Here is a 16,022-nt window from a genome sequence, read left to right on the forward strand (position 1 = left end):
ACTGTTGTTGCTTGCGAAAACCAAATGGCGGTGCCGTGGGTGGAAACGTGCAGATTAAGGGGGCGGTAATATTATAATAAGATCCCCTTCCTATGTCAGAAGGGAAGTGAAATCTGATCGGCTTATTTTTTGACATGCTTGCAGAGAAAGGCTTACCAAAACAAAGTTACTGGGTTGTCACTTTTCACGTTTTCTAGGTTGGTTTCACTGGGGACCTGATTATAGCACTTAAACATGGAAAAAGTCAGATTTTCATGATATGTCCCCTTTAAGACAAACCATGTGCTAATTCATAAGTCAACACCATTGCTGAGTATTTTCTCCTTAAAACTGCATTGAACAAAGACAGTCTCAAAATCGCTGGTGTTTCTGATGTCACAAACTACCTTGTAACCAATCACATCAAAGTGTTATCAATGAGTGGATCTCTGAGCTGGTGTGTGCGAGTGAGTGGAGGCGGGGCTAATTTGCATATTCATAGAACCGCATATACTAAATGAGGCAAGGGTGTAGAGTTACATTCAAGCTATTTTAAAGCATGAAGAATTTTTTTTTCAAGGAAAAAACATTTAAAAATGTAATTTTGGTGATCAAAGATACGTTTTAAGGGATACATGGGGACTTATAAATTCAACATTTAACAAATAGTAATGCACTCAAAATGTAATAAATATACGATTTACTCGACTTTACTGCAAAAATATCGTTCTTTTAATTCAGCCAAGAAGTCACGGTGTGACGTATCAATCTTCTTCTGGTCACACGTCTTCACGTGATGCGAATTCGCAGGTCAGAGTTCACCAAACTTGAACTTTGGAACGCAGTGAAATGCAAAACTTTTCGCAGGAGCTTGCATTTCTGGTTTGAAGCATTTGCAAGCGTTTGAATGGAAGTCAATGGAACAGAAAGTGCATTGTGACCGCCCTTTTACTCTGCAAAACGATGCCCAAAAACAGGCCTATATGGGCCATTCTACAGAATTGGTGCACACTGCTATCCCACAACCAAAAGACACATTTAAAAAGCAATTCAGTATTCAAATTTTAGATGTTTACAAAGATCCTTCTATTATCTATTGAATCCCACAATAATATTTAAAATATCAGTAAGATTTTAATATATATATATATAAAATAATCATTTATTGGGTACTTTCAATTGGGAGGTGGCTCTCCCGAACCCTAACCCCTAAATTTCAACTTGTGAAAATGATATTGAAATGTTTTTTTCTTTTTTTCATTGTTGTTTTTAAAAATAGCTTTTTGATTTCTTTTAAAAAGTGAAGTAAAAAAATAACTTTTATTTTATATATTTTTTTTTAAATCATGAAACTTTATGTAAAAAAAAATGTGTCCCACATTTTCATGTCACTACCGAAACAGTGTGTGTTTTAGTCCTTTGGCTGAGACTAATTTAAACCACACCCCTATATTTTTGATCAGGAAATATTCTTGTGTGCCTCTCTCTCATAGCCTCTCTTTCATTGTAGATAGGTACCATCATTTTGAGGGAAATGTGTTCAAAAGTCTGAAAATCTGTGTGTAACTTTAAGGAACGTCACTACCAAACACCTTTTTTTCTGCAATTAAGCAAACCTTTTTGGGTGTTATTCCATAAAATTTAGTTTTTATGGATCACAAAACCAGTCACAAGTCGCACGGGTAGGCTATATTTGTGGCAATAGCCAACAATACATTGTATGGGTCAAAATTATCGATTTTTCTTCTATGCTAAAAATCATTAGGATATTAAGTAAAGATCATGTTCCATGAAGATATTTTGTACATTTCCAACCATAAATATATAAAACATTTATTTTTGTGAGTGAATGCAGCAAAATCACGAACATAAATGGACAACTTTAAAGGCCATTTTCTCAATGTTTCGATTTTTTTGCACCCTCAGATTCCAGATTTTCAAATAGTTGTATCTCGGCCAAATGTTGTCCTATCCTAACAAACCATATCAATGGAAAGCATATTTATTCAGCTTTCAGATGATGTATGAATCTCAATTTTAAAAAAACTGACCCATGTGACTGTTTGTGGTTTAAATGTCCATTTATTTAAAAATCATTTTTTTACTTAAATATATTATAAAACATGAATAAACAGTTTTGTTTGCCTATTAATTAGTCAATTTTATATTGATTTATTTATTTTAATTGTTTATGTTTGAATTATTCAATTATTAAATCACTTTATTTTGAAATGTCACTCCTTGTCCTCCATATGTAATAACCTGCCAGTTTTCAATCTGTTAAGGTCAAAATAAACTGCTAACATTGTTTCTCACTCTGTTACTTTCTAAAAAGTCAGCAGTTTGTGAGCTTAACTATAACTAACAGTTAATGAACTGAATAACAAAGTGATTTGCTCAGAACATCTAAATTCAACACAAGTTGTTTTTCCAAAAAGGTGTGTTAAGCACACGTATAAAATGGTGGCAATAAAATAAAAGGCACCCATGTTCAATAAATAATATAATTTATTAATGATAACAGACACAAAAACAATTTCTCCACTAAGTATTGCTGTTCATTATAGCCTAATGCTGTGTTCACATCATGTCTGAATTACTGTAATTACGAGATGACAACTCTGAGATTTCACTCCGAGCGGTTCGCGTCATTGGACTCAGAATAATTAGTTTCTATGGCAACGACAAAATATTTAACCACTACATTATTTCATTTATTTAATGCTATATGCTCTGGCAGAATAATGAAGAGCAAAAAAACTCACCAGGTAACAGGGTTATAATAAAAAGATGAGAGATGCTTAACTACCTTTAACTGTTTATTCATCGAGTCATCACGACAGTCAAATCCATTAACTTGAAATGTGTATCGTTGGAAAGCAATGCATCACATTTAAATGGAATTAAAATCATGTGTGAATCGCCTTGAATGGCTCACCCAATCAAAATGCTGGACTACCCATTTTAATAATAGCTTTTTGACTACAGATGTACTAATATATCAAATTCTGGTCAATATTGAAAAGTCAATCATTATTTTTTGCAATATCTCTCTGTAAAGCTGCATAATGAAATTAAATTGAAATTTCCATAAAAAGAAACAAATAAAATTGAAATTGACTTAAAATGAACTATTTCATGTTATAGCTGATAAATGGACGATATTAGTATTCTATATTATTTTGTATAAATAAGAAATGAAACACTAAAACCCCAAATGAATCCATTTAAATTGCATTCCAATATTATATAGTAAAGTTCTGAAGAGGTAAAACAGGTTTTGATTTGAAAATATGGGAATTTCCCAAAATGAAGGAGCCCCAGTGTGTTTTCGTAAAGCTGGGCTGGTCTCTGACTGCAGGCTGTGTGTGTGAACTCGCTGAGGAGGTATGTCAGCCCTGAGCCTGTCTTTCTCTAAAGGTCATTCCTGGCTTCCTGTCAAAAACTATAACCTCATTAAACTGCCATGATACCAAGTGAATGTCAGAGTGGCATATGACAAATATCAACTGGTTTCATAAATGAGACCATAAGATAATTTTGACTAAAGTCTCTTTAAAGGGGTTATGATTATGCTTTTGTTTTTTAACTGAACGGTATCAGCTGTCTGTATGACCACACAGTCTGTTTACAACATCTACTATTGAAACAGATGTTTATATCAACCAATGTCTTTATACAGTGTGTGTGTGTGTGTGTGTGTGTGTGTATATATATATATGTATGTATATGTGTGTAAGTATCTTATTATTAGAATAATCGGATCGGGACTCTGTATTAGCAGATACTCAATAGTATTCAATGACTAGGGTTGGACGCGTGTTTGAACCAGACATGTCAAAGCAAACGTTGCTTTACTCTTCCATTTGTCCTATTGTCGGGAGTAGCTCAAGTGAATAGAGTACTTCAGAAATTGAACGTGTTTTCATGATTATAATGGGTTCTATTTGCTTTTGACGCAACAAATGGTGCAATGATGTAAAGGTATTTGTTAATGTCTTGCTCTAGAGGCAGTCATATCAGTGAAATGTTCTTTTTGTATTTACAAGATTTTTAATGGTCATGTCATGACCCCTTTCATGACTCAGTTGACTTGGCAGCCATCTTGAAAGGCCAGAAATCTACAAGAAATATTTAATATATTTACAATTTCTCCAGCTCATTAAAGATATTCATTTCACAGTTCTTCCGAGAATGCAACTGTAGCTGTCAGACTAACACATATACTACTAAGAGTAAAACAGACAGTCTGTACTTTCATGGAAGACAAGAATCTAGTCCATAAAGCTAAAAACTTCAAGTGGCCATGACCCTGTGTGGACAAATGCACACACGTGTAACTGTTCTCTCACTGTTTGCTTGCCCTTGCCAAATGACCCACATTTATCACCCAAAAGCGATTGAGCACTCTTTTATTTTTGGCTCAGGCTTTATAAACGTCAGGAATCCCAGAGGTGAAACACTCCCAAAGAGCAGACAGGGACAATTATCTTCAGTTCACAGCAGTAAGATCGAAACTGAAATGTACCACAGGCTGCTTTACTGAGCTGATACACTGCACTTTTTTTATCAAGGTTTATTTTTGAAGTTCAGTGACTGAGGCAAGGCTACAATAACAATTTGGAGAGAAGGGAAAGGCGTAGTCCCAGACACTAGTCCAAAAAATTTGAATGAACAGAATTCCTTGCGGTGCGTAGATCCAAAAAATAGCTAAAAAAAAAAAAAAAAAAAATCAAAAAATGACAAAAGATCAGCACACGAGAAATAGTTATTAAAAAAATAGAATTTATTGTCCAGAGGCCACAAATAAATTGCAAAAGTGTGTCATGTGTGATACACATGGCACTGATGAAGGGTTGAACCCGAAAATGTTTTGCACGTGCAGTTTTTGCACTTTTGCACCAGATTATCAAGGCTGTATTACAACTATGTTTAGATGGTATCCTTTTTTGGAACAAGTACAATTTGCTTTGCCTTAACCAAATCCAGGGAAAAAAACAGGTAGTAGCCAGCTTTACATGGTTTCTGGCTAAGCTTTGAAGCTGGTCATTAGCTGGGCCAAGGTGGTTTACGTGGTTGATCAACCCAATGGGGCTGATGTTGACCTATAGGAATGAGTCAAGATGGTCAATAGTCATTCAACAACTGTCTAGACAATTAGTATGGTCCAATCTCCAGTACCAAACACATTAAGTGAACCCAAAACCCATTTAATTATTGGCTTCCCTATGACAGATTATTTGACTATTAGGCAAACCACTGACTAGACAATAAATTTTTTTTTTTTTTTTTACTTTTGCTCATCTCAATCTGGTAGATCTTGGTTAACCGGGCCAGAGCTGGTAGACCTTGACTAAGCTGGCGGGGACATAGTTGAGCGAGTAAACAAAAAACCAATTGAGCTGGTTGAACTGAGTTGAATTCCAAAACATAGTTTGAATTATTTGACGAGTAAATACCACCTTAACCTGGTATGACCTGGTTTCTTCAGCAATATAAGCTGGAGAACCAAGATGTTGAAAGAAATGCGGTTTCAAAATTTCACGCACTGACTTGTTACGAAGACAGCAGATTCACGAGGAAGTGATGAAACACCAGAATGAGTTTTTAAATAGCCTGAAGGAAGAAGATCTTGGAGAACAAATTTACTCTGTTCAAAGGTTACAGGAGAATGTACTGTAAAGGTCAATCCTCCAGAATAAGGAGAAGATTTCTCTAATGATTTGAGGTCACTCTGCCTAGCGTCTACAGATGGTGGAAAACATTTCACAGAGTGACTCTCTTACCCCTTTTCCACCAAGGCAGAGCTGGTGCTGGTTCGGAGCCAGAGCCTAGTTTCAAATCGGTTCTTTGTTTTTCCACCGCCAAAGCACCAGCTCCGAACCAGTAAAACTGGTTCTTAAGTAGCACCAAATCATTGCAGGGTCTAGAACGGAGCCAAGAAAGAACCGCTTGCGTCAGGGGCTGGGGGCGGGGTTACCGTGACCAACAAGACGAATAGAAACTTGTGACCGCCATTTTTAAATAGCAGCTAGTCGAGCTAATAGCAGCTCGATTATAATATCCGTCTATGTAAGTTACGGCGAGCTGCACGAACGCGTTGGATTCCGATGTATTTTTGCAAACCCATGAGCATCCATAGTATTGCAACGTCCGTTATTGTTGATGGCTTGTTCGAGATGCATCGGAGCGGCGAGGACCGATCAGAGCTGCGGGAGTGTTTGGAGAGCATACGACTCCTTGTGTATGGAGTCGTATGCTTTGATGTCATGCGGCGATCGATCTGCGAGAAGCCGATGCATCTCGAACAAGCCTGGCGTGTTTGTGTTTGGCGCTACCGCACTAGCGGTTGCTGGGCAACATGAGACGTATACAGTGACGTAAGATCTGGCTCTGTTGTGGCTCTCTAGCCGGTGGAAAGGCAAACCGGTTCTTAGTAAGCTCGTCAGTCGAACCAACTCTGAACCAGCTTTGGCTCTGGCTCTGAACCAGCACCCGGTTCTTGTTGGTGGAAAAGGGGTATCTGTGGTGTGAAGACAAGGATTTGAATGAGAGAGAGAAAAAAACATCAGCCATGTCAGAATAGTACTACATTAAAATATGAAGAGACATCTTTCTTCTCTTCGTCTTGTGGCGCAGCATATGTGCCTGAAAAATTAAGAGGATATGACAAGCATGCTGCTGAGAACTTATTTCTATTGACACGATCTGAGACCGAGAGCCCTGAGGTTATCTGTGAATGCCATCTGTTGCCACTCAAGGTTCTTGAGTGACAACAGATGTGAGAAAAAGTAAAACATTTAGCCAACAAAAACAAAAGCCACGGATGAATATGGCTGCACGTCAGTATTAAAAGGTCTTTTCAAAATTCAGATACTTTTTTTTATCCCTCTTTACTTAAAAAAACACAGTTATGAAGAGTACAGTAGCACCTATAGGCAATAGTTGTGAACAAGCTCTGAATCACAGATGCTGACAGGACGTGCTCAAACTGGTCTCCCCTAGCAAACACATCCTCACTGGAAAACACTTCATACATACTGGCTTGACACTTCAGACACACTATTCTAGACATCTCATTGTCTTGCACAACCAAATGAGTGCATGAAAAAATATATTTTGAACATTACTGTACATAACAATTAGCTGGCACAAAATGTTCTGTGTCTTAGAAAACCTTACAGAACTGAAGTCCTGTGTTAAAAAAATGCAACTCAAAGGATGTGTCAGGTTTTAGTTTGCTGAGCCAATCAAAGTTCCTCTTGAACTCGTAAAATAGTGGTGGCGAGCAACAGTAGCAACCCACAGTTTGAAAAAATGTTCCTGTTTTAAAGTTTTTGAGTTGTGAGATAACGTTTATAAAAAACAGATGTATAGGAAATATGGTGATATTGAGAGATAAAAAGTTACACATATAGATATAGTTTTAATTATAAGATATTGAAGGGGTGGATTTTGGAATCAACTGCTGCTTCAGTGTATATGTAATGAGTGATTATAATCAAGTTACGAACTCCCGTGTGAGTCTTGAAGCTGACTTCTGCTGATGAAACCGCAAACTATCTTCAGTAAAACTTCTTCAATTTATTTTAATTCTGACTCCGAGTCTTCTTTCAAACATCTGGTCCTTGGGTCCTAAACTGTAACCCCCTAACAATATAAAGTTGAAATTGTGACCTATAAAGTTGCAATTCAAATAAATGAAGTCACACTGGGGAAATAAAGTCGCAATTATGACAAAAAACTGAAATCACATTTTTAATTAACTCATTTTATCTCATATTTTTAATTACTGAGGTTCCATAAATGAAAATGCAGAAATGACTGGTCAAATTTGGTGGTTAAAAAACACTGCATCATGTATGATAATACCATTTTCTTCACATTAAACTGTTGCTGAACTGCTGGTGGTACCGGAATTTGGACGATGTTGTACAGTGCTGTACAAACCACTGAACGCTTTGAGGCAAAGCTTTTCTCGTTTTTACAGCCTTCACTGTCTGACGAGTTCACACGTTGCCATCAAGCTATTAACATGCAAATGTCTCACTCTCATTGTATCACCAGCCACATGTGGCAAAGCTCGATGCTGTGGGCAGGTGTGAGCGCCAAGTTTTGAGGTACCAGCTGTGAGAACTGAAAAATTATACCAGTCAACCAGGTAGGCTTAAATCACATCAGACAAGCTTGCAGTAAGCTTTTTCACCAAAACATCTCAATGATCTTGTTTCTGTTTAAATTAAAAAATTTCTCACTGGAGTAATTAAAACTCAAGCAAAAAAAAAAGAGAAAAAAAAAGTCAAACATCTGTATGACTTTAGTGTTTAAGCACCCATATATTTATATCTATCTATCTATCTATCTATCTATCTATCTATCTATCTATCTATCTATCTATCTATCTATCTATCTATCTATCTATCTATCTCTATGAGTCTTTTGGTGTGACTCATTTATTTTATGCCATGAATCCCAATGTGTTCTTGGCACACTCACTTTGGAAATGTATTTTGCACATATGCAACTTTTATACACTAGGCTAGTCTACTGGGACTTATCCTGCGAAATATCTGACTCAATCAGATCTGAACCCAGCTGAGGTCACCTTCTGCCGTGAGCCAGCCAGTCTCCTGCCTGCATTACAGAGCTTTGCCATAACCGCTTTCTCATCCACAGCTGTTGGGCAGCAACAATGTACCTACTGAGATCACTGATAGGAATGACTGACTAATAGAGAAAACACAGTATGTTATTAGGAGACTGCATTAGATAATTCTCAAAAATGTCAAAATAACCCTTACCGCTTGGTTATGGCAAAAACAATGTCTTGAGTGATAAAGGCATCGCAGATTTGATTTAGGAGGAAGTCAGTGGTAACATTATATGGAATCTTGAAGTAAACAATAGGCCTATATGATTGAAAGTTAATTATTCATTAGTTGGTGTGGCAATAACAAAATCCTGAGTTATATGTCTGTTGTCATACTGCATCTCATAATTAAATTGCAAAATGGTTGCACATATTTCCAACTGCTGACCATAAACAGCTTTAAGTGCTCTGTAATGCATTTAGTGCATCAAATGTATGTGTGTGGTGGGGGCTGAAAAGGTCAAACAAGGCCATATTATGGTTAAAATACAGTATGCTTGTTTGTCTGTGAAGCACATCTATAGATTAGAACACATTTGCAAAGCTAGTCAATGTCTTCATGGATTTCCCGTAAAATTTTCCCAAGTCAGGTGCATTAAATGGGACGACCAGGAAGAGTTATTAAAAATTCAATATGGCCAGGTCAAGCTATTCAGCATTCTTTGTTATTAAAGTGTTACATCTTATTGTATTAGGAACAAATGATACCAACAGCATAAATCAGAGTACGCTATAGGCGGTATGATGATATATCATGACCACAATAAAAAGCATTGTATCGTAAAGTATTGTTTATCACGGATTCACGGTGTGTAAATATATCCATGTAAGCGTGCAGCACATATTTACATATTCATCTAAACGTCGCTCTCGGCAGAGTGGGCGGAGTTGGATGTTCGATAACAGTACATTGCTGCTCACGTATTTCGAACTTTGTTTTACCCCTAAACGAAGAACGAAAAAGAACTTCGCCGTGAGTATATTGGAGCCTTTAAAGATACTGAAAGTTTAGAAAGAACATGTAGAGATAAAGAAACATGAGAAAATAAAGAACGGGACGTGCATAATGTTAAAAAGAGCTATATAAAGTAATGTTAAATAAGCGCAATAAGCCGAAAAATGAATGTGGTGTGTTCACACTCAGACAGCATTTGATCCCGAATTCAGTTCTCTTTTGCAGATAATTGCACTTGAATGGTCAAATACACACACACACAATTATGTTAAAATGCCCATCGTCTTGAGTATTTAAAACACAGTTTGTGATGTCTTATTTTAGCCCAGATTTCACTCGCAGACAGTTTTGTGGATATCGCGACAAATGCCCGAAGTCTGAGGCAAATCTAATTTGTGCTGCTATTTGTAGATTGCATTTTTCATTATGGAAAAGATCTGGTTGCTCCTGTGTTCAATTCACGCATTGTCAGTCAATAACCCGCAGAACTTTCCACTCCCAACCACGCTTTTATGGGATTGTGGCCTCATGCTAATGACCCTTTTTTTTAGCAAATCTGGCCTAACGTTTGTAACTTTGCATGTTTATTATCATATTCTTGAGATGACTGTTGTACTTGCCACTGTTGCTGCTGGGTCACCACAACCTTTGGATAAACTGAAGCATCTGTGAGCTGTTATGAACAGCAGAAATAAAGCCTATCGGAAAGAAAAGAGTCTGTTTTTTTTGTTTACCATTCAAGCCACCGTTATGACTAAATGACGAATACTGAAAGTTAAACTACAGAATGTCTATTTATGGCGTGGAAAGATAAGTGGCCTCATTTGGGAGTGACTTTCTGACTGTTATGAGCAACACACTTATCTAATCTCTGTTCTACTTTTTTCGGGTGAAACTGCATAACCGTATATCTAATACAGTGCACAGATCAATAATGTTACTGTTTATAGTGCACATATAGTGGATAAGTGCATATAATTGTTCTTCAGTCAAGGCTAAAATGCAGAAGTGGGCTTGATGTTAGATTTTGTTAGATTAGCATCAAAGAGTTTGATGCTAATGCTTTAAATGTACTGTCAAGCTTAAAAGTCAATTCCAACCCTAGATAACACTCATCAGAAGACTCTCCCATAATGTAAACAGATCGCCGTTATCTCATTTAAGATAATATTTGAAAGAAAAAACATTTCCATGCCAAATAACACAGGTAACATTTCTCAAAACTCTACTTGTCAAAGATAAATACACGTCTCCCTCATAGTAACCCATCTAAATGATGACTTTAAGCCAGTAAAGTAATGAATGCTGGGTGTTGAGTAAATACCAGAGGGACTACACTACCAAATGTAAAACTGGTTTAGCAACATGTGGTGTTGTCAAACCTTTGCAGCCATTAGTTACTTGAGAGGACCAGTGGGAGCAAAGAGTTTTTTTCCTGGACACTGGCTGAAAGTATTTTGATAAACCCTCTTTCCTAAAAATGCAATCTAGCTTGACCACAAAAAAAAAAAAAGTATGGTGTATGATCCTACCAACTGATTTCTCTAAGTAAAAGACGCTTAAATTATCATGTTCCTTAACGGATACTGATATTTGAAATTCATTTATTTGCAATTTCAATTAGTTATGGCATCTACTTGTAGGCCAACACAGAGGGTTTTGGATTTGGACTACATTTTTCCATTGAAATGGAATATTGCATAAAACATTTGCGAATAAAGCAGAAAAATGGAAGTTGCTTCAATCGGGGAAGCCATAGGGGATCTTTTTTCCTACATCATAAATGACTTGCACCTCAGAGCACGTAGACGAAAACCAATAAACACTGTCATGCATTCAGATGCCTGGTATTTAGTAAATGCAATCGTGAGACGCTTCTGGGAGGTCATTAAACCAAATCATTTTGATGACAGACCTTGGCTCAGGCATTTCAGAATGATGGAACCAATATTTGAGATGCTATGCAATAAAACTGGTTAGTCTTATCCAATCACATCCACTGTTGAGCAAAGTCCCGTGAGTTTTTTGTTGCACATCAAGGGATTTATTCGGTAAATGTGTCATAGTATATGCGCATGTCTTCTTATCGAATAAAAAATTACATATACATTTCGCCTCAATTGAGCGCATACGAAAAGTATGCACATTTTTAGAATTGATTTGCATTGTGCATCTTGGTGCATAAAAGATTTGTAGCCTAAACAAAAAACATTTTTATACAAACAAATTATACATTTAATTTGTTGGGGCTGAGAAACTGATACTGATACTAGCAATTCTACTTTTGTTGACAAACATATATATGATTAATCATTGGTTTGTTTAAAAAAATTATAACCTCATCCTTGTCTCCTGCCTTCTTGCAATATTACAAACAACGTTCAAACCAAATACCTTCAACAAAACATTTACTTGAGATGTCAACAGATGCATTGAGAAGATCCTGGTACTTTGGATCACACATTCAGTTTTCACGACCCAGGGAGGACCTTATTCCTTTATACTGCACAATCCCAAAAAAAGCATGGAAAATCCCTATAACTCAAAGCTACTTACTGTCTTTCCAGGGAGTGTTCAAGGGTTTATGTCAAAACTTAACAATCTATACAATCCTGATCCTCTAGACCCCTGAAGGGCACCAGCACCTAAACTGGAGCACATCAACTCCTCAATAACCCCAATGGGTCATTTCATATGAATATTAGCATCATCTGACTGGACTGGCCAAAGGTCCCATGATCCCAAAACAGAGTGTGCTGCCCTGCCTACCTAGGCAGCTTTTTTTAGGCATTACAGCAGCATTTTTGGACATCACGATGCCCAAAAATGCTGTCTAGGTAGGCAGCACACCAGGTTTTAAAAGCCAGCCCATCTTAATGTGACAGTATGTAACCTATGAACATACAATAAAAGTAAACAGCCATCTTAGACATCAGTCGGGTTAACAAATCTAGCCTATATGAGAGCTGCACATCCAAGAAGAAAGTGGAGTTTCGCCGTTTAGCCAAATGTAGGCTAGATCATTTAAGCATTTCCAAAAATGAAAAAAAATAAACCGGAATTTTGATATATTGACTGCTGACATAGACATTTGGCTTTAAACGAAAGAACGCTGCACAAATCCTATTGCATTATGAAAGTCAATAGTGTCGTATACAGCGAATACTGTGGATAAGCAAACATTCTAATTTAAGACAGACACGTTCATCATAGCTATCTGTAATTGCACGAGCGTTTTACCTTATGTCTTCATGTAGTTTTGCAGGCAGATATAAGAATCAGCTGATCCGTCGGACGCGTTGTGAAGACGCCATTAGTCTGAGTATTTCCTAGCACTGTTCTGTACAGACAGCGAGTCTGTACGTCTATATATTTGTAATGTGTCTCTGAAGAGAAGGCGCAGCACTAGCGCCCTCTATTGGACCGTGCAGTATACAAACTATAATGGGGCTTTAGAAAAAGACCTGCTACAGTTTTGGGAAGATTTTTTTTTTTTTTTTTTGGCGAAGTTGAGGTAACATTATCTTACATGTAACATGAGGTGTCAACCTGAAGTTTATTCCGATTTTATCAACCAAATTTCGAAATTTGTATGCTTTTATACCGATTTATATTTATTAGTCCAGGCAAAGTAGCGTTTTACGACGGACTAATTGTAAAATATTTTTTTTGCAGCTTAGATCATTTCTATGAGGTGTCCAGAACAACATACTAAAAGTCCTAAGAAATCCTAGTTGAGGAATGTTAAATTCTCATCAATCCGAGATGTGTGCCAATAAGGCCAGGCAACAATAGGCCTACACCCCAATGGGGCTATTTTTTGCCTTTACTCCTATCAAAATGAAACTTTACACAATGAAAGTACCCATGAAAAGTAAAAAAAAAAAAATTGTATTACAAGTTTCTTTGAAAATGAATTTTAATATGCAAATGAGCTATACACTAATCGAATATGCCCAAAATACACCCAAATAGGCTTATTTTTTTTCCTTTACTCCTACCACAATAAAACTTTACATAGTAAAAGTATACATGAAAAGTAACTTTTTTTGTATTACAAGTTTCTTTTGAAATTAATTTGAATATGCACATGAGCGCCACACTTATTGAATATGTACTAATTTGCATAGGCAGAAACACCATTGAATGAATGAATGAATGAATGAATGAATGAATGAGGCATTTATATAGCGCTTTCATATGTACTACTGTACACCCAAAGCGCTTTACAATTATATCAGGGGATCTCTCCTCAACCACCACCAGTGTGCAGCATCCACTTGGATGATGCGACAGCAGCCACAGTACAACGGCGCCAGTGCGCTCACCACACACCAGCTATAGGTGGAGTTCATATGTATGACAAATACATCGGCCCAATCTTCATCCAATCATCCTACTGCCAATGGGTGATGGCAATGCTGCTTTTAGACTGGCCTCTAACCTGAAAACTGCCTGGCTCGGTAGTACCTGCCATGGGGTATAACCCCCGCCGGTATAGTCTTCAGGGTCACGGAGGCAAACAAGCCTCCCCACCACGACAATGTAGCAACAACAGGGGAGGTTTCTTTTTGGTGTTTTTTATTTTATTTTATTTTTTCTTTAACTAACCTAGATATTGCTGTTGCTAGCTTCTCATAACACTGCAAAGCTACTTTACAAACGGTGGAAACATCTGGAACATCTGGGTGATCCAGATGTTTGTTCTGAAATACTTGCTAACTACAAAAAGCGAAGCAGTTTTGGTGTCTGGCAAAATTATTTTAAAGAGCTGAAATGTCTGGAAAGTATGTCTATCTGTTTTTTCATCTGTCTTCTGTGTGAGAGTGAATCGTTTAGTTGGTAAGAATGACTTCTGCCTGTAATCTCGTAATCTTACCAACAATACCAATCATTTGTAAATCTACCAGCCCAAAATTTAATCTCACCACGTTACTAATGACTAAGATGGCTATTCTGACTTTCTTCTGGGGCGGCAGTGGCTCAGTGGTTGGTTGGTGGTTGTGGAAGGTTGGTGGTTCAATCCCCGGTTCCATGAGCAAGACGCCTAACCCCAGCCTTGCATGGCTGACACCGCCGTTGGTGAGTGAGTGAATGGGTGAATGTGAGGCTATATGTAAAGCGCTTTGGTGGCCATAGGTCTGTGAAAGCACTATATAAATGCAGTCCATTTACCATTTACCATTCTGATGTTATCTGTGGGGGAATGTCATTAGGTAAGGCTTGGTCGCAAAAAAAAAAGAAAGCAACTGGAGGCAAGATTGTGCAATCAATTCTTAAGGTCTTTTTGTGGCAAGTGACCCAGGTAAGTGTGGCAAGTGACTTCAAATTTATCGTGTTTATGCATAGGTTAACTTACTGAATGGACATGAATGTGTTGGTTATTTGGCCCCTGTTTTTTTTCTACTTGTGACTTTATGGTTTCTTGGCCATAAGTCAATTAGGCCTAGTGTTGAGCTCATTTGCATATTTAAAATAGATTTTTCAAAGAAACTTGTAAAACAAAAATGTTACTTTTCATGTATACTTTCACTGTGTGAGGTATGATTGTGATAGGAGTAAAGATAAAAAATAAGTCCATTAGGGTGTATTTTGGGCATATTTGATTAGTATATTGCTAATTTGCATATTCAAATTCATTTTCAAAGAAACTTCTAATAGAAAATGTTTTACTTTTCTTGTAGACTTTCATTGTGTAAAGTTTTATTGTGGTAGGAGTAAAGGAAGAAATTAAGCCTATTCGCTTAGTGTATAGCTCATTTGCATATTCAAATTCATTTTCAAAGAAACTTGTAATACATTTTTTTTTACTTTTCATGGGTACTTTCATTGTGTAAAGTTTCATTTTGATAGGAGTAAAGCAAAAAAATAGCCCCATTGAGGTGTATTGTTGCCTGGCCTTATTGGCACACATCTCGGATTGATAAGAATTTAACATATTTCCTCAACTAGGATTTCTTAGGACTTTTCGTATGTTGTTCTGGACACCTCATAGAAATGATCTATGCTGAAAAAAATTATTTTACTCCAAAATGAGTTACTTTGCCTGGACTATATCTGAAAGACAAGTACATATTTCAAAGTGAGAGTGGGCTATACTGCAACAAAATGTGTCAGATCCATTGCCAAAGACCTGTTTTCTCTTCTTTCTTTTTTTTTGTTATATTTTGTTAGTTGGGTATTATGAAAGGCTAACGGGTGAAATATTACATATGGATTCATTTGGGCAACATAGTATGACATTTATGATGATGGGTACATGACAATGTGCTCTATAACAGGGATTACAAATACAACTGAGCAGCGAGAGCTTGAAGAGCTCTATCAAGAAATTCAAGTTAGCAAAATCAGTCATTTTAAAAGGTGCTTTGTATGAAGGCCTATTCATCTTAAAAGATGACTCTTTGAGCAGTTTGAACAATTACATGAGATCAGATG

The 16,022-nt window shown here is 36.9% G+C and overlaps 1 protein-coding gene across 1 annotated transcript in view; it reads right to left on the minus strand.

The window, feature by feature from the left end:
* rnf144aa (ring finger protein 144aa) overlaps nt 1-12,972 on the minus strand; it is a 37,892-nt gene extending 24,920 nt beyond the window's left edge. Inside the window, exon 1 of the mRNA XM_084096811.1 lies at nt 12,825-12,972. The gene's annotated coding sequence lies outside the window, so the exon portion shown is untranslated. The remainder of the gene's footprint in view (nt 1-12,824) is intronic.
* Between the last annotated feature and the right edge of the window lie 3,050 nt (nt 12,973-16,022).

The sequence above is a fragment of the Abramis brama genome (genome assembly GCF_963993115.1).
Source record: "Abramis brama genome assembly, chromosome: 21".
NCBI lineage: Eukaryota > Metazoa > Chordata > Actinopteri > Cypriniformes > Leuciscidae > Abramis > Abramis brama.